This window comes from Lissotriton helveticus, chromosome 6 (genome assembly GCF_964261635.1).
Source record: "Lissotriton helveticus chromosome 6, aLisHel1.1, whole genome shotgun sequence".
In the NCBI taxonomy this organism is placed as follows: Eukaryota; Metazoa; Chordata; class Amphibia; order Caudata; family Salamandridae; genus Lissotriton; species Lissotriton helveticus.
In genome coordinates, this window is record NC_136067.1 from 1,181,418,688 (window position 1) to 1,181,436,627 (window position 17,940).

The 17,940-nt window shown below is 45.8% G+C and overlaps 1 protein-coding gene across 4 annotated transcripts in view; it reads right to left on the minus strand.

Moving 5' to 3' along the window:
* Window positions 1-17,940, minus strand: part of ECHDC1 (ethylmalonyl-CoA decarboxylase 1) — a 369,579-nt gene that overhangs the window by 342,688 nt on the left and 8,951 nt on the right. Inside the window, exon 1 of one of the 4 annotated variants that reach the window (XM_078648888.1) lies at window positions 6,566-6,614. The exons of the other annotated variants lie outside the window; for them this stretch is intronic. The gene's annotated coding sequence lies outside the window, so the exon portion shown is untranslated. Of the gene's footprint in view, window positions 1-6,565; window positions 6,615-17,940 lie in introns of those variants that run through there. 4 annotated transcript variants of the gene reach the window in all.

Genomic DNA, 17,940 nt, shown 5'->3' on the forward strand with positions numbered 1-17,940 from the left:
GGCTTGCCTCTTAGTTCACTAATAGTATTTTCATCTGGATGGGCAAAAGCAGTAATAATTCCCAGTACATGTTTAAAAACTCACTTTTCATAAATATATTACCAAAGCATGATGTGGAAGTTCACTGTCATTTACACATAGCATATTTCCATTGAAACAGCCACAACACGTTTCCACTAACATGCAGTTTTACTGATAATAGAGCACAAACAATGTTTGGAAATTGGGTTACAGCAGAAATATTTAAAATGTGCACATCACCAAGTACAGTGTTCTAATTTGTTTTGATCCTATACAAATATTTTTTTAACCATAGAATTACAACAATAAGTCTTTATAACTAGTGAAATATATCTGAACTGTTTGAACGGTTAACTTAGCTATTTCAGTGTTGTGTTAGAAAAAAAGCCTGACATCTTACAGCCTTTCATTTAACATGCCATCCACAGTTCAATTGTCACACAGTTTATTTTACAAAATCTTCTAACTTCAGTCACAGAAAGAGAAATATATGTAGGAAGACAAACTGACTTTTGACCTCTGTCTCTGAAAGCCAGCAAATGTAACAAGATAAGATTCAAAGGCATTTTTATAGCTCTTTCACTTTGTGAGCAATAAAGATGCCTTTAAATCGCATCGTATAACATTTTCTCTGCTTTCAGAGGCAGAGGTCAAAAGTCAGTTTATCTTCCTACATTTACGTTTGTTCTATGATGGAAGATAGAGGATCCCAGCTCATCAGAAAGGGCAAGTGGTCCCTAAAAATAGCTTTTCGAGCTCTGACTTAAAGCCAACTAATGGTAGAGGTGGGCAAACCACTTAAGACTTGAGCCAGAGGCCTGTCTCTGCTTGAGGTCCTTTTGGACCCTTAAGGCTAAAACTAGCCAAGTTTTAATGTGGCTTTTGCCTGCCAACCACACTCTACGATTATACACCAAGAAATAAAAACAAAGCATGAACCTTTGGTATTAAAAAGGACAACACAGTGGTGTGGAATTCAATAAAATATCTACTTGTCCATGGGGCAGGTTGCTTCATAAATAAATCTACTTGTCCTGTAACAAAATCCACTTGTCCCTTTTGTGCCATATAATGCGGCGAAAAATCACGGCCGCAATCTCATTATATAAGAGTTCTGATATAGCCTCTCTAATTATGCCAGGGCTCGTACCATAGTAGGGTTGAATACTAGCAATTCCCTTATGTTGCTACGTTTCTGCAGGTCTACATACTGGAGCTGAAGGTAGTAGTAAGCAATAGTTCAAGGGTTGGAATGCCCTTTTGAGTCTGTGCAAACCTACTAACTTGCGTGTTTTAAGGGTTTGCACCAACTCTTTTCTAATCTTTTCCCGTACTGAAAAAGGTTGGAAATGTACTCTCGACAGTGGAAGACGTAAAACTTCTTACAGGCTTGGGAAAAAAGTGCTTGGAGGAAAGTGAACTTGAAACATTCAGATTTTCACATGAGTAAATTTAAACATGCACATTATTAGCTCATGCTAAAATACAGTCCCAAATATTTTCTAAGCGTACTATTTCTTGGCCTACTTCTGTAAATTCTTGTGAATTCCTGGAAACTGTATATATGCACTTAATGCAAGGATATATACAATGGATGCACTTTTGAGACTTTCTTTAATAATTGGGCCTCCAGTTAGGCCTGGCGTTAACCATGACCTTTTGTGTTTAATAAAATTCTGTCTCTCTCTTTCTCTCTCTTTCTCTCGGTCTATCAGCTGGCTTCACTGCAAGTGACAGTATTCTGCTCTTTTACAAGGAGCATATTGGCACACAAAGTAGTTTTGTTCAGTGCCTGGAACTGCTGTGGCACTGTGTGCTTTTTGAGAATAAAAACAATTTTTGCTTTTGCCAATGCTTCTTAGAATGGTGAGGGCCCAGCAGCTCCCACATCGATTAGGTTTTACAAAAACCATGCCTAAACAAGTCACGCATTGACAAAACCAAAAGGCTGACCACTAATTTCAGACCTGCTGTCTTTGCCAAAGCTCATTTATTTTTGTTTCCCATAACCATATTTAAACTGGTTAAACTGATTTTCCATGATGGATATTTTGGGGAAATGCAGGCATACATCAACATGTAACTAAATGATGCTGCAAAGATATGGTACCAAAACTCTTACAGTAGTTTAGAAAAATGTTTTTTTTCCTACTTGCATTTTTTTGTGAACATTTTATTTTGAAAGCAAAGAATCATCATTGTTGCTTTCAAGCTTTGGCAAATATTTGCACATAATCAGAGAGCATTCTGGGAGCATTATACATGGCCTCATATTACTGAACTTTGAAAACGTGTGTACACATTTATACTGGAACCAGCGTCAGTAGTGCAGGCCGAGTTCACAGCATCTACTTTTAGTACTCACCCTAATAATAAAGGCTTTGCATTAATGAACCATGAATACAAGCTTGAACAACAGTTAACAAATGGACACAAATATTACCTTAACTGCAGACATTGCCCTTTCCTGATCCATAATGTGGTACTATAAACTAGAAGACAAATGGTTTGTGCTGTAGGGTGTTGGCCCTACTTGTCCCAAGGACAAAATGCACATGAAAACATGTTGCCCTTGATCCCAAACAATATGTCCCGGGCGTCGGGCTAAAGGAATTCCACATCCCTGCAACAGGAGATAGCCATCTACTGGGTGATTTGGAAACCAGAAATCCTGGGATCAGTCCTGGCTTTCCCTGCTTGACCAAATTTTGTGATCCTAGGAATATATTTCAATTTATAGCCTCATTTTTCTTTATTATCAGATATGAGAGCAACTTTCAATAGATGGGTTCCTGGTGCGCGCTGTACAACAGTTATCCGATGTGTTGAGGTGAAAAGCTTCTGCATGTTAAAGAAATGCCTTTTTTAATTTAAAGATACAATCATGTTTTTAAATTATATTCGTTTCGTTGCATGATTTAGATGGCAATTATTTTCAGGGCTGGGCTCTTGCAATGGCTTGTAGAGCCCAGCCAGAGATCTGACTTGGCTCTGGCTCATCGAAGAAGGGATACTTGACTCTGCAGCCACGAGGACCAGGAGATGTGGAGGACGACCACAAAGGATGTCGAGTGCTGAGGGATCGGAGTCCAGTGGGAGCACCAACAACCCTTTGCAAATGCAACCCACGCAGCAAGGTCAAGCAGGTTACGGTGAGGACCAGCAAGGTCCTGGAGACTCACCAAGCAATGGGTAGTCAGGGCACATCTGGAGCAACCAGGAAAGCCCACGAGAAATCAAGAGGACCCTCAGGAGGACCCACAGACTATATGACCAGGAGTCGCGAGGGGACCTCGAGCAAGATTGCAAAGCACCAACCCACGGAGCACACGGAGCGAGGAGGCCGGAGTTCTTTGGTGCAAAAACTGCTCAGGGTGAGCACTACACAGAGTCCAATTCACAAGCTTGGGAATCGCCAAAAAGCATATGCAACTGCAAATGGGCGCAGTGCACAGGGGTTCGGGTTATGCAGTCCCCACGAGGGATACCAGCCTCAAAACTCGGTGAGAGGGCAGACCGACCTCAGGGACCTTGGGAAACCTACCTCCTGTGTTGCTGATATCTTTGGAGTCCGCAGGAGCTCAAGAGCAGCAGACCAGACAGTTGCGATTAGGTGCCTGCAAAGCAGGGGAGTGACTCCATCACTCCAAGGGAGATTTTTCTGTTGTCTTAAGTGCACCACAGGTCCTGCACGGAGTCTGTATGGAGCAACGGCACAAACTAAGCTTTGGACGGACAGGGGGACAAAGTTGAGCCCAGTTGAGGTCCAGCGAAGCCCAATGTGTCCGGACGGTCAAAGGTCAGTGGTTTCTTCTTGTAGAATCTTGTCTGCATAAAATCTAAAGTCTTACAGCAAGGTAAGACCTTTTGTGCCCACGGGAGGGGGTTGGGCAGATTCAGGGGACCCTCCTAGGGGAGGGGCAGGACAGAGGGGTGGCTACACATATGCCCTTTGTCGAGTTTCGCGCCAGAGCAGGAGCCAATGGCTTCCAGAACTGGTTTGAGTTGGGTCCTTAGCGCTGCTCCTGGCGAACAAATGTATAGCTATGCATTGAGGTCAAATGTAATCAGAAACGTGTTCATCTGCCCTGGGAATAGGATGAACATCAGTCCTAGTGACTGCATTGAGCTGCTGTAGTCTACACAAAACATCATCTCTCTTTTATCACCCTGGGTGTGAAGTTTGGGTACCAGGACTACTGGGCTAGCCCAAGGGCTATCTGATGGTTCAATTACTACCAATTCCAGCATCTTTTGGACCTCAGTCCTGATGCAGTGCCTGACATGCTCAGGTTGCCTGAGCATATTTTTAGCAGGCAGACTTTCACCTGTGTCCACTTTATGGGTACACCAAGTGGTCTGACTAGAAGTCAGGGAAAATATATATCTATACTGATTGAGGACTTTCCTGCAATCAGTCTGTTGCTGTTCAGTGAGGCTGCCTGCCAAGGCTACATCATCAACTGAACCATCATCAGGGTTCTGTGAGAGGAGGCCAGGGAGTGGGTCACTCTCTTCCTCCTGTCCCTCATCAGTAGCCATGAGCAATCCCATGTCTGCCCTGTCAACATATGGCTTGAGCCTGTTCACATGGAGCACCTTGTGGGGGCTCCTGTGAGTTCCAAGGTCCACCAATTAGGTAACCTCTCCCTTCTGCTCAATGATGGTATGGGGTCCACTCCACTTGTCATGGAGAGCTGCTGGGGCCACAGGCTTAAACACCCATACATTCTGCCCTGGCTGGTACACAGTCAGAACAGCCTTTTGGCCATGCCAAGCTTTCTGTAATTCTTGGCTAGCCTCAAGGTTTTTGGATGCCTTCTTCGTGTACTCAGTCATCCGGAAGCGGAGACCAAATACATAGTCCACTATGTCTTGTTTAGGTGGTTTGAGAGGTAACTTCCATCCCTCCTTCACTAGACACAAGGGACCTCTAACTGGATGTCCTAACAGAAGTTCAAAAGGACTGTAACCAATCCCCTTCTGAGGAACCTCTCTGTAGGCAAAGAGAAGGCAGGGCAACAGGACACCCCATTTTCGCCTAAGCTTTTCTGGCAGGCCCATAATCATGGCCTTCGGGGTTTTGTGGGATCTCTCAACTAATGGCATTGTGGGTGATAGGGTGTGGTGAATTTCTAATTCACTCCACACATCATGGCCTTCAGGGTTTTGTTGAATCTCTCAACTAACCCATTGCATTGTGGGTGATAGGGTGTGGTCAATTTGTAATTCACTCCACACTCCTTCCACATAGCAACTATGTAACTTGACATGAAGTTTGTACCTCTGTCCGTTGAGACCTCCTTAGGGAAACCAACTTCGGACAAAATTCCCAGGAGGGCCCTGGCCACCAACGGAGCTGCGGTGGTTCTGAGGGGTGTTGCCTCTGGATACCTAGTGGCATGGTCCACCACCACTAGTATATATCTGTGCCCAGAAGCAGTTGGAGGATCCAAGGGACCAATTATGTCAATCTCAACCCTCTCAAAGGGAACACCCACGACAGGTAGTGGTATTAAGGGGGCCTTTGTGGTGCCACCTGCCTTACCACTGGCTTTACAGGTGATACAGCGACAAACCTCCTTTGTCTCCTCCGACATGTGAGGCCAGTGATAGTGAGGGACAAGCCTGTCCCAAGTCTTACTTTAGCATAGGTGTCCTGCTAAAGGAATATCATGTGCCAGTGTTAGTAGGAAGCCCCTAAACTTCAGAGGTATGACCAACCTCCTGGTGACACCAGGCTTGGGGTCTCTACCCTCATCCCAGTAGATCCTGTGGGACCCACTGGTACTCCAAGCAGCCTCAGCAGTAGTTTGCTATCTGAGGGGGTTCAAGAGAAGGGCAGTTGTGCTGCTCCTGACTCCGATCTGCCCTGGAAGGGCCCCCTGTCCCCAAGAACTCAACCTGATCAGGTTCAAGTTCCTCTGAGACAGTTCCTTCACAGGGACTGTAATCATCTTCCTCAGGAGATTGATCCTCACTCTGAGACTGGGGAAGACACTGCCTTACCCCTACTGCTCCCTCTCTTGGGAGGCACCTAGTCCATTAGTCCAGGATCTAGGGCCTGTCCAGTGGAAGTAATTTTTCCCTGTGGCCTGATCACAGCAAAAAGAAACGTGATGCCAGTGGGTCACTGGGACCATCCCCGTGGGAACACTATTCACTCCTCTTAATGACAGAGGATTCTACAAAAGTTCATTCAATTTCTTTTTTATTTGTTCAAGTTCATGTTTGTAAAGATTTCCATTGCAATATATTTTGTATCATGTTATTTCAAATTGTTCATCATTCAAATCATCTTTATGATACAAGGCATCATCAATTGGGGCATCATTATAATGTATAATATCCAATGCATTTCGGGCTGCTACTAGAGCCCTTCATCAGGGAATAACACTGTGGGGGTAAAGGTAAAAACAAAAAATAAAATATCGCTATAGATTGCGCCTTGGGATGCATCATTGAAACATTTCAATAGCCTTCAATTGTCATTTACATTTAGTCAATGATACGTACACTGTATATAACATAATTGTTAACTTACATGCCCGACTTAGTCTTGTGCGTTTGTTCGAAAGTTTGTGGTTCGGTATATTTCTAAAATGAAAATATCAAACATCAGTGTATACCCAGGGAGTTATGTGCTTGGTACACTCATTTCTAAACGCATATGCGTCCCAAGGCGCAATCTATAGCGATATTTTATTTTTTGTTTTTACCTTTACTTGGTACATCTCACCAAGTATGATCTGGTCAGGGCTCACAAGATCCTTAGTCACCATTGTGACACTGGCTCCTGTGTCCCTATATGTCATGGCCTCCTTACCATTGATCAAAGACTGTTGTCTGTATTTGCCCAGATTACTGGGACTGACATCAAGTTTTAATACTTTATTCGACAACACTGTCATAAAAGCATGTTTCCCTAAGCTATGACAATAAATACTATTCTAGAATTTAAGAACAAGATAAAATGCAGATTAAACCATACATAATATGTAGTGCTGGCGAATAATTCAGTTCATAAAAAGTCAAGCATTATAAAATCCAAGTCACAGCATAGAGCCTTGCATACATATTCAATTATAGTTACAATTTTAAAGAGCGCGTGCGTATTAGCCAGGCACACCCCATGTATTTGGCTACAGCAATAGCAAGATGCGGGACACAATTAGATCTTAATATTCTCAGTGCCTCTGAGTAATTCCTAGTCCCCAAATTCCTGCATACCGGTTTTAGCCATCTACTTCTAGGGGCAGCATATAGTGGGCAAACAAACAAAAAATGTGGGATGTCTTCTACATGTACTTTACAATGAGAGCAAGTATTCACATTACCGGAGGACCATTTGACAGTAAAAGCATTAAGGGGTAGGGAACCAATTCTGAACTGGAAATATAACTTTCTATCTAGGGGTTTGGAAATCAAGTCCCAATATTGTTCATATTTAGGTATGGATTTAAAATCCAAGAACTGAGATGTCAGCATCGATGGTTGGTTAGAAATCAATGCCATATTAAATATCATATCCCAGTACATTTTTTTCAAACATATCTTGGATGGAAAGACTTGTGGATCTACTGCTGTCCACAAGTAATCTAGGTGCAGTTTTTGGAGCAAGGTTCTTACTTCATTAAGCCATAATATCTTATGAAAACGATCGGAGCTTACAACATCCATAAGGGCAGCTGCGTAGTGATTCAGTTCGGGAGTGGTTTTTACGCGTCTCCAATATAGGAGGGGACGCAGTCTTGCCATGTCCTCTACCTTTTTCCTCCCGAGATCGTATTGTAACGGGATCATAGGTGTGCTCTGGGGTACACCAATCATTCGTCGAAGAAACGTATTTTCTGCGACGACTAGTGAACTCAAATTTGAAAAGCCCCATAGCTCTGATCCATACAAACAGGCTCCCAAAACTTTCATGCTGTAAATCTCCATAGTTGGCTGGATGGGTTTTGTAAATGAAGATTTATGTTTTAGCGCTATTGAACCTGCTAATTGATTAAACTTTAGCACCACATTGTCCATATGGGATTTCCAGTTCATGTTTGCTTGCAATGAAATGCCTAGATAGGTAAAAGCATTCACTTCCTCCAATACCGAGCCATTAAAATACATCTTCCCCTTGAATTTCTTAACCGGGCACAAGTTCATGAACTTTGTCTTTGTTGTGTTCAGTTCTAAGCCCCGGATCCGGCAGAAGTCACCAAAAGCGTTAAGTGTCTTTTGTAACCCACTGGGGGTCCGCGAGACCAGCAAGGTGTCGTCGGCAAACATCAATACTGGTACTCGCTCCCCACCTAATATTGGGGCATCTGTCGTGGATTGTCTCAAGAAATCAACTATACCATTGATATACAGTGAAAATAAGGTGGGGGCCAGGACACAGCCTTGCCTTACTCCCCGCTCCACCGGGAAGGATTCTGTGACGTCTCCCTGAGCACCCCACCTGATCCGGGCGTAGTTGTCTTCATGCAATCTCACAAGCAGGGTCAACATTTCTGGACTTATTCCAAGATCCCTCAAGACAATCCAAAGTTTGTGTCGGGGTACTAGATCAAACGCGGACTTCGGATCCACGAAGACAGCGTATAATGGACCGTTTGTCAAGGTTACATTTTTCCAGAACATTGTCAAAAAGTGGAATATCTGATCGACAGAGCTAGTTAGGGGGCGGAAGCCGGCTTGGTACGGGGAGAGGATGTCCTTATCATCAATCCAGGCTTGTATTTTGTTTTGTAGCATCCTGCCCATCAGTTTTGGCGCAGCATCGATAAGGCTGATGGGCCTATAGTTGCTAGGTAAAGCCTTGTTCCCTTTTTTAAAAACCGGTATAATCTCCGCACCCTTCCATGTTGCTGGGATCGTGGCACCTTGTGCAATAGCGTTAGCAAACCATACAAAATATTTACACCAGTTAGTCCTGTCCGCTTGGAACACATCCGCTGGTATTCCGTCGATACCTGGCGCCCTACCTCTGGTTACTCCATCCATTGCCACTTGTGCATCTTTCAATGAAAATAGTTCTTGGGTATAAAATACCCTTTGTAAGGGGGATTCAATTGGGGGTGGTAAATTGTCTGCGTATTGCGGTTTGAAGAATTCCACCCAGTCGTTCTTCGCTACGTGATTTTTTGGGCAATCTGCAGTTCCCCCTTTACCCCACTTTAATATAGCCCAGAACTCCTTCTGATGTTTAGCAGCACAAGCTTTCTTCAAATCTAGCCACGTATTCTCATCCCACAATCTTTTTGCCCTGTTTTGTGCTTTTCTATAATCATTCCTGGCTTTTAATACATCTGTTTTTGTCCTCAGCGCTATACTGAGTTTCTGTCGCGCTTCTCTGCACGAGTTATCATACCATGCTTCTTTTACTGGTATTCTAAAACCTTTCTTCTGTTTAGCTTTTTAAAAAAATAACTTCTGAATATTGGCAAACAGCTTTTGCTGTGACTCTTCAATCAATTGGTTAAAATTCAGCTCGTTGGTAAGAGATTGTAATCTGGTAACCTCTACATTAACTAATTCCTCTAAGACCTGCATGTCCCCTAAGTTATCCATCAATTTTGACCATTTAATATGACGGAGATTATTGGATGAAACAACATCTAATGTTGCAACACCCTTTCTCTGGTTAGTTGGATTTTCACCTGGTATCAGATTAATGAGCAAGCACAAGGGACTGTGGTCGCTCTCCAATCTCTGTACCACTTGCATGTCTACCACTTTGGGCCAGTCTCTAACATCTATGAGAATGTAGTCTATCCTACTGCTTGCCCTCCCATTGTCAAAGGTGAGTTTACCCTGGGGATCAGAAGCGGTGCGGCCATTTACTGCCCTCAGGCCTCTGGACAGGCATAAGCTCTTAACCTGTATAGCTACTTCTGTCCACTTCTTTACCGGTGGTAGATCCAATTGCGGGATACCCCATTTAGAGTCTTCTTCTTGGGTCAGGTCATTATCCTCACAACCTAACGGTTCAAATGTTGTATTCAGATCTCCCCCCACGCAGATAGTATGATTTACGGGTAAGATCTCTAAGTCATGATCTAATGCACCTATCACATCAGAGGCAACGCCCCCTTGCGTTCCCCTGGCATAAATGTTATATAGAGCCATGTTTTGGCCATCCGCCCTAGTGAGCACTAACAAAAGTAGGTCACTATTGTTAATGGGCCTCTTTTTGATGGTGCATAGTAGGGATTGTCGTACCCAAATGATTAATCCCCCTGAGGGTCGGCCCTTGATATTCTTTTTCGTGGGTATATAATAATTTAAAAACCCCTGGCGAAAGACTGGTGCCACTGCCCAGGTTTCCTGCATCATGATGATATCATAACTATCAATAAACTCCCACCATTCCGGGATCTCCAATTTATGGTAGATACCAGCTATATTCCAGGAGATGAGTTTTGTGCTACCTTCTGTCTGAGCAATGCCCCTTTGTAGCAAAGGACACTGGTTAGAAGAAGGCGGGAGGTGTGACGGATTAATTTCCACTTCATTTATATTGGTAAGGGAATTTAGCGGGATTAGCTCAGCTATGCTAAGAGTATCTTCCCTGTGGATGGATGTTATTCTCTCACTGCAATTTAATTCTAAGTTATTTAAAAAACAGTATTTTCCTTCATAGGGTTCAATAGCCTTGACCACTTCTGTGGTTGACCTTTCTTTCAGTCAATCACATTCCCTTAGCCCAGAAAGGGACGAGAACCTGTTTTCCAACGGTATTCCCCAATTATTTAATTTTCCACTAGTTTTGGCTTTCCTTATTACAGGGTTCCATTTGGTTTTCAACATGGTTGGATTTAGGATGTTGCTTTTCTTTGAATAGAAAAAGTCCAACGTTAATGGCACAATTTCCGTTGTTCTGCGCTGGGGGGGTATATATTAGCTAGTATGTTTGGCAGAACTTCTGGATCGGTGAGATGCAGCACCACACAATCCCCCTTAAACTTTTTGGCGCCGCCCCCGATCCATTCAACTCTTCTAGCTTTAGTTATTTCTTGTGCCAACTGGTCCCTGCCTCCTTGCGAAAAAGCCATGTTCCCTGATAACCAGTGAAGAGATTTATTTATTAGGGAGGGAATATTCTCTACTTGTCCTCGCTCCAGTTGAGGAACATTTGCGAGGACTAGTATTAATGGAGAGGCTTCAACAACTAATTCTACGGCCCCTTTGCCTAGCTTGGCATCATCTATGCTATGTGTATGGGTTGACCCTGCGTTGTTCCCTATGTTGGTATCTGGGTCCAAGTCTCTTAACCCCCCCCCTCCCATGATCAGAGCTCTCCAAATTGATTGTGGGAATATCTACTAATACTTCTTGTCTGGGGGCAGTTTGGGTAGATTTGGAGTCAACTGCAGGTGCTTTCAATAGCGGGTATTTTGTGTTCTCCTCTATTGATTTTTGCAAGAGGTCCCCTAGTCTATTCACCTCTTCGGTTAGATGGTCGATTTTGTTTAAGAGTGGTTTGGTTATTGATTTAATTTTATAATCTATAGCATTTAATAACTTTTTAAGTTGCTCATCATCCATATGTACCTTTCCTTCTATCAAAGCACTTGTATCTTCTACACTGTTTTTCTCAGGTGACCCATTGGGACGTTTTTTACTTGACCGTAGGCCACCTCGTTTGGGCAAGGTCTTCTCCCCCCCCTTTACTATTCTCGGTGCTGGGACAGGTGCGGGGGCCTCCTCTTCTATGGAGATTATTTCTTGGTCTTGTAAACTCTCTTGGGCTGGTTCATCTATGACCACCAAAAGTTGGGTCAAAGGGATGTCATCCTGGGTCTGGAACACCTCATTGCTGATATCAAGGGTAGAGGTGGGTGGTAGCGTATTATCAAAGTGCATATCAGGTGAGTAAAGTAAAGTAAAGTCCACATTTGTAAAGCGCACAATCACCCGTAAGGGTCTCTAGGCGCTGGGGGGCCGTCGGGAAGATTAAGCGAGCTATTGCCCAGAGTCACATGGTGCTGGGCTAACCTGCCGCCGGAGCCGGGGATCGAACCGTGGTCCCCAGATTCCAGCGTCAGTCGCTCAACCCCAGAGATGATCGCCTGTCATGGTTGATTTGGACAACTTTTTGTACCATGTAATTGTCTATGGTGTTGAGGGGAACAGTCACTTTCAATTTCGACATAGTGAGTTAGATTTTTCAAATGCTGTAGGAGCAGGTACTTAGTTTTGGCAGTCTATGGAGGTATCTTTAACTCTTACGATTATACGTGGTGGGATCAAACTTACTGTAGATATTTGTGCAGAGTTCTGGGCCCTGCCCCTGCCTCCTCGTGCCGATGAGGGCCGTAGAGGGCCCGCCCTTTGCCCGGGCTTCGCCCCGGGCGTCCCGCTCGCGTCCCGCAACGCGGGGGTCTCAGGGATTTAATAGCGCCTCCTGGCGCGTTGTCCCCGCCTTCCCGGTCTCTTCCTGCGCGCCGCCGCGTGGCCTGCCGGGTATTGTAGTCCCCGGAGCGGCGGCGCGGTAGTTGCAGCCTTCGTGACTCTTGGCGGTGGCGGCTGGTCCCTGTATCAGCGTTTTAGGACTCTCGGCGGTGGCGGCAGTGAGTAAAGTTCCCTGGGACTGACAAATAGGGAGGCAATATCCATGCCTCCATCACAGACTAGCACAGCCTGAGCTGGAGTTCTGACTAGGCCAGAACCCATCTCAGATCCCATTGTTAACCCTACTATACCCTTGTTTCCAGTACCACCACTTGGAGCTGAACTAGGGGGGACAGTTGCCTTAGGGGCAGTGGTGTTGGTAGGAGGATCCTTGGCTTTGGTACAATTGGCATCTCTATGCCAATGTTTCTTTTCCTTACACAGGAAACACCAAGGCGTCTTTCTGCCTTTTCCCTTGTTAGATTGTGACCCACCCTCAGATACAAGTTTTGGGGCCCTGGAAAAGACTTCTGGTCTTTACCCTTCTCCCTACCCTTATCTGCAGGTTTAGCATCAGGCTTCTTTTAGTCATCACCTTGGTTCAGATTTTTCTGCTTCACCCTGGTTCTGACCCACCTATTTGCCTTATTTCCCAATTCTTGGGGAGAAGTTAGATCAGAGTCAACCAAGTACTGACACAACAACTGGTTTTGGCAAGTATTAAGGATCTGCTGCTGTACAATCCCTTGAAATCATTCACTTTGCTGCCAAGCAACCAGCCTTCCAGAGCCTTAGTAGCACAATCTACAAAGTCTACCCAGTCCTGAATCTGTGCCTTCTGGGTGTCTCTGGACTTAATCCTGTATTGTTCAGTGGTTAAGCCAAACCCATCAATGGGATCACTCTTCAAAACTGAATAATTGTCAGCATCCCCTTCTCTAACAGTAAGGAGCTTATCTCTACCTTTGTCAGCAAAGGAGAGACACAAGATAGCTGCTTACTGCTCTTGATGGACCTTCTGTACTTTACAGGCCCTTTCTAAAGCAGTTATCCATTTGTGGATGTCATCCCCACCATGGAAGGGAGGGGTTATCTTGCTCAAGTTCCTATGGTCATAAGTGTATTCCTTTACCCGAGGGACACTGTTGCTGCCACCATGGGACTCTAGTCCCAATCTCTTTATACCCTTCTGGAGCTCTAAGGATTCCTTCTCTAGTGCCAATTGCTCTTGCTTGAGCCTAAGCTTGACTTTCTCAGGCTCTAGAAATTGCCACTGTCTGTCATAAGAGCTATCTCTCTCATTGAATATGGAAGTCCTTATAGAAAGTTCCTGAATAGTGAGATTCTACAGAGGGAGATCTAGATCTCCTGGGTAAACTCTGTACTCTTCCTGGTGGAGTGAAGAGAGGGTCACTGGGGGCTTCTCCCCCACCTCCTGGAAGATCTAGGTTGTCCAGGGCGGATTCATGTTGGTACTCCTGGTCAGGGTTTGATTCTAGGTCAAAGAAAGTTTCCCTTCCTGGCCTGCCTCATTCCCTGTTCCACCCACTCTATCTACCTCATCAGGCCCTGGGGTCTTCCTAAGGTGATCTAAGAGTAATACCTCAATGAGACGTTGGGTGTTTGCATTTCTCCCGGTCTTCAGCTTCCTAGAAGCACACATGGCTTTCAAATCCAGAAATGAGTGGCCATTGTATCTAGAGGGCAGAGAGCCACTAGCTTCTACTTAAGAAGACATACTTGGTGTGGTGTATGCACCTACCTAACCTAGTGGGAACTAAACTCTCTTAGGTTAGAGAAAGGGTGTCCTAGACCCTTAACTTACCCAGCCCCAAGTTTAGTAGAACTTACTTATTCTAATTTTGAAGTATTATATGTGCCTAATACTTTAGTGGTTTTCAGTTAATCATTCAATGAGATGTATCTGGTAAAAAAATAGCAAGCTTGAGTCCCAACCGCTGCACACCAATGTGAGTAGGTGGCTTGGTATATGCTGTCCACTAATTAAAGTGGGCACCTTGTACCAGTCCACACGACCCTTATGAAATATGAGGTCAAATAAAACCTTTAGAAATCTATCCTAGTGGTAGCTGTGGAGAGAAGCCTTCAGGCTTAATCTTGAAGGAATGTACAGCTGCTTGTTTTACCAGAATATCACCTCCTGAATGACTAAATGAAGGAGAACTACACAGTAGTTATATAAAAATATGTATTTATTAATAGAATACCCTCTACTATCCTCTACACAAGGATAGAACCCAAAGCACACACTACGAATTCAATAGAACCGTTGTAAGTAGCCCAATACACAGTGGGATCCAGGGGGAGACCAAACCATGTACTAAAATAGTGGTATAACAGTCACGACTGAGATCAAGACAAGGTCTGGAGCACGTAGATTCGCTGGGACCCCAAGGAACCACCCAAGGTGAGTAGACAGGGACCCCGTGGAAGCCGGGTGCAGTGTGGGAACACAACCGCGAGCTCCGTACAATTCTATGGGGAAGTTGTGGTTACACTTTTAAAGTTTAAGGACCCTTCTAGGAGGACTTCGAGCGAACCCTTTGGAACTTAAGAGTTTGAAGAGCTACCCCACCCGTGGACACCATAGTACCAGAGTTACCTATCCCAGAGGAGCCGGTGCATAGGTCTGAAGTGGCGTTGGAAACTCTTGTCGTTCTCAATGGAAGGCTGTGAAGAAGTACTGCTGCCGTGAAGGTGAAAAGGGCCCGGTAGAATCCAAGCATGGATTCTGGAAGGAAGGATCCTGAAAGTAGAGGGGACAGAGTCTGGGTCACTTCCGAGTGACCAGGGGCTCGGGAGACGAATGCCCACCAATGTCGGGTGCTTCAGGTGCGAAGAAGGGATGCTTGACTCTGCAGCCACGAGGAGATGTCGAGGATGACCAGGAGCCGGAGGTGACCTGTCCCACGAAGGATGTCGAGTGCGGAGGGGTCGGTGTCCGGCGGGAGCACCAGCAAGCCTTGGCAAAAGCAACCCACGCAAGAAGGTCAAGCAGGTTACGGTGTGGACCAGCAAGGTCCAGGAGACTCACCAAGCAATGGGGAGTCAAGGCACGTCTGGCGCAACCAGGGAAGCGCACGAGAAATCAAGATGCCCTCAGGAGGACCCACAGGCCGAATCACCAGGAGTACATCTAGCACAACCAGAGAAGCCCACGAGAAATCAAGATGACCCTCAGGAGGACCCACAGGCCGAATCACCATGAGTCGCGAGGGGACCTCGAGCAAGATTGCAAAGCACCAGCCCACAGAGCACACGGTGCGAGGAGGCCGGAGTTCTTTGGTGCAAAAAGTGCTCAGGGTCAGGACTACACGGAGTCCATGTACAAGCTCGGGAATCACCAACAAGCATATGCAACTGCAAATGGACGGGGTGCACAGGGGTTTGGGTTATGCAGTCCCACCGAAAGATACTAGCCTCAAACTGGGTGAGAGGGCAGATCGACCTCAGGGACCTTCGGAATCCCACCTCCTGTGTTGCTGCAATCTTCGGAGTCCGCAGGAGGTCAGGAGCAGCAGACCGGTCAGTTGCGGTTAGGTGCCTGTGAAGCAGGGGAGTGACTCCTTCACTCCAACAGAGATTCTTCTGTTCTCTTAAGTGCACCACAGGTCCTGCACGGAGCAGGTATAGAGCAACGGCACAAACTAAGCTTCGGACGGACAGGGGGGATGAAGTCAAACCCAGTCGAGGTGGTCAGTGGTTCCTCTTGTAGAATCTTGTCCACGTAAAATCTAAAGTCTTACAGCCAGGTAAGCCCTTTTGTACCCATGGGAGAGAGTTGCACAGGTTCAGGGGACCCTCCTAGGGGAGGGGCAGGACTGAGAGGTGGCTACACCCATGTCCTTTGTCGAGCTTCGAGCCAGAGCAGGAGCCAATGGCTCCCAGAACTGGTTTGAGCTGGACTATGCACAGGGACACCAAATGTGGCCCAAGTGCAGACTTCCAGGCACTCTCAGAGTGCACCCGCCCAGCCCCAATACACTAAATCCTGTCTGGGAGGTGGTTACACCTCACTGTGACAGGATGCCTATTGTGCTGCCTTCCTCTGCTCAAGCTTGGCTCAGCAGCAGGAGGACAGAAATGTGTCTCCGGTCGGCAGCATCCATTTTGTGCTCCGGTTTGAAAAGGCTGGCACCGGTAAGACAAGTGACCCCACAAAGCTCGCTTCAGAAGGGTGGAATCATACATCCCACACCAGTTACTGGTGTAAGGGTATGATTCCAAGGTGTTTGATACCAAACTAGATAGGTTTCAATGCAGCCACTTTAGAGATAGCATTTACCGCAAGGTTATAATGCACCTCTACCTAAATGTCCGGCTGAGTCACAGACAACCCGGGAGAATGGTCTCCAAAGGCTGCAGAGAGGCTCTGCTCATGCAAGGGCACCCTTTCACATAAAACCCAGCACTCTGCCTTCAGGATTGTTAAGGCCTGCTATAGGGTGACAATTAGATATGGTGAACCTATATCTAAAGTAAGTGGTGCAAGCATCATCTTACACATACTGCAGTAGCAGACCTCGAGTTCCATTATGCATGGCCACTCATGGGTGGCATAATACATGCTTCAACCCATGAGAGGCCTCTGGGGTATCTGTGCCCTGGGTACATGTGTACCATATACTAGGGACTGATAATGGTACCCCAGTATCCAATCTGGAGTGTACCAAAGTACATGCATGACAATTTTAGGGAGAAAGCAGATAGACTGGCGTCCTGATTAGCAGGATCCCAGTCAGACTAGTCAAAAACAGTGCGAGATTAAGCAAAAAGTGGGGGTAACCATAAGAAACAGATACTACTTTCCTACAACTGTCATTCCATGCCCTGCCAAGTAAAACGCATCAGGTATTAGCTAACGCATTTCAGTGTGGTGGTCCGCATCACCGCCTTCTCATCTGTCAAAGCGGAAGGACTGCTAATGGACTAATACTGACAGTGACTTAAATGAAGTTGGGGTAGCAGCGCGTAGTCATAGTACGTGCGGCTCCCGGCAGACTTGGGTGCTGGCTGAGCTTCTTGTAGCTCTATGGGCTGCAGTGCTACAATGTAATAACACATTGATAATCATTGCTGATTCACCTGACACTGTGCACATTACTTTTACAACTGACGTCATAGGAGGCAGTGCCCAGGTCAGGACATGGTTGTGACCAGTGTGGTCGGGACATGGTTGTCAGACACACACTTTTAGCAGGCGGGTGCACACGGCGTGAACGTGCAGCAGATGACAATTATTTGGCTGCTGACGGCAATGGCAGCGCACCTCTCGTGGTGCAGCCGGAGCCCTGCCCAGAGCACACCAGCCCTCAATGATCATGCAGTGCTGGGAGAGCCGGTCCGACTTGTTGCAGCTATCAGGCGTGTCAGTTTACCAAATTGCTGCTCGTGACGTCGACTCGCTCGCAGGTGGATGCTGCAAGTAAGTGGCTTTAGTGAGGGTTACTTTAGTCCAAGAAATTGCTTGTATGGTACTGCTTAATAAAATGTGCTTTTAGCCTGGCACAG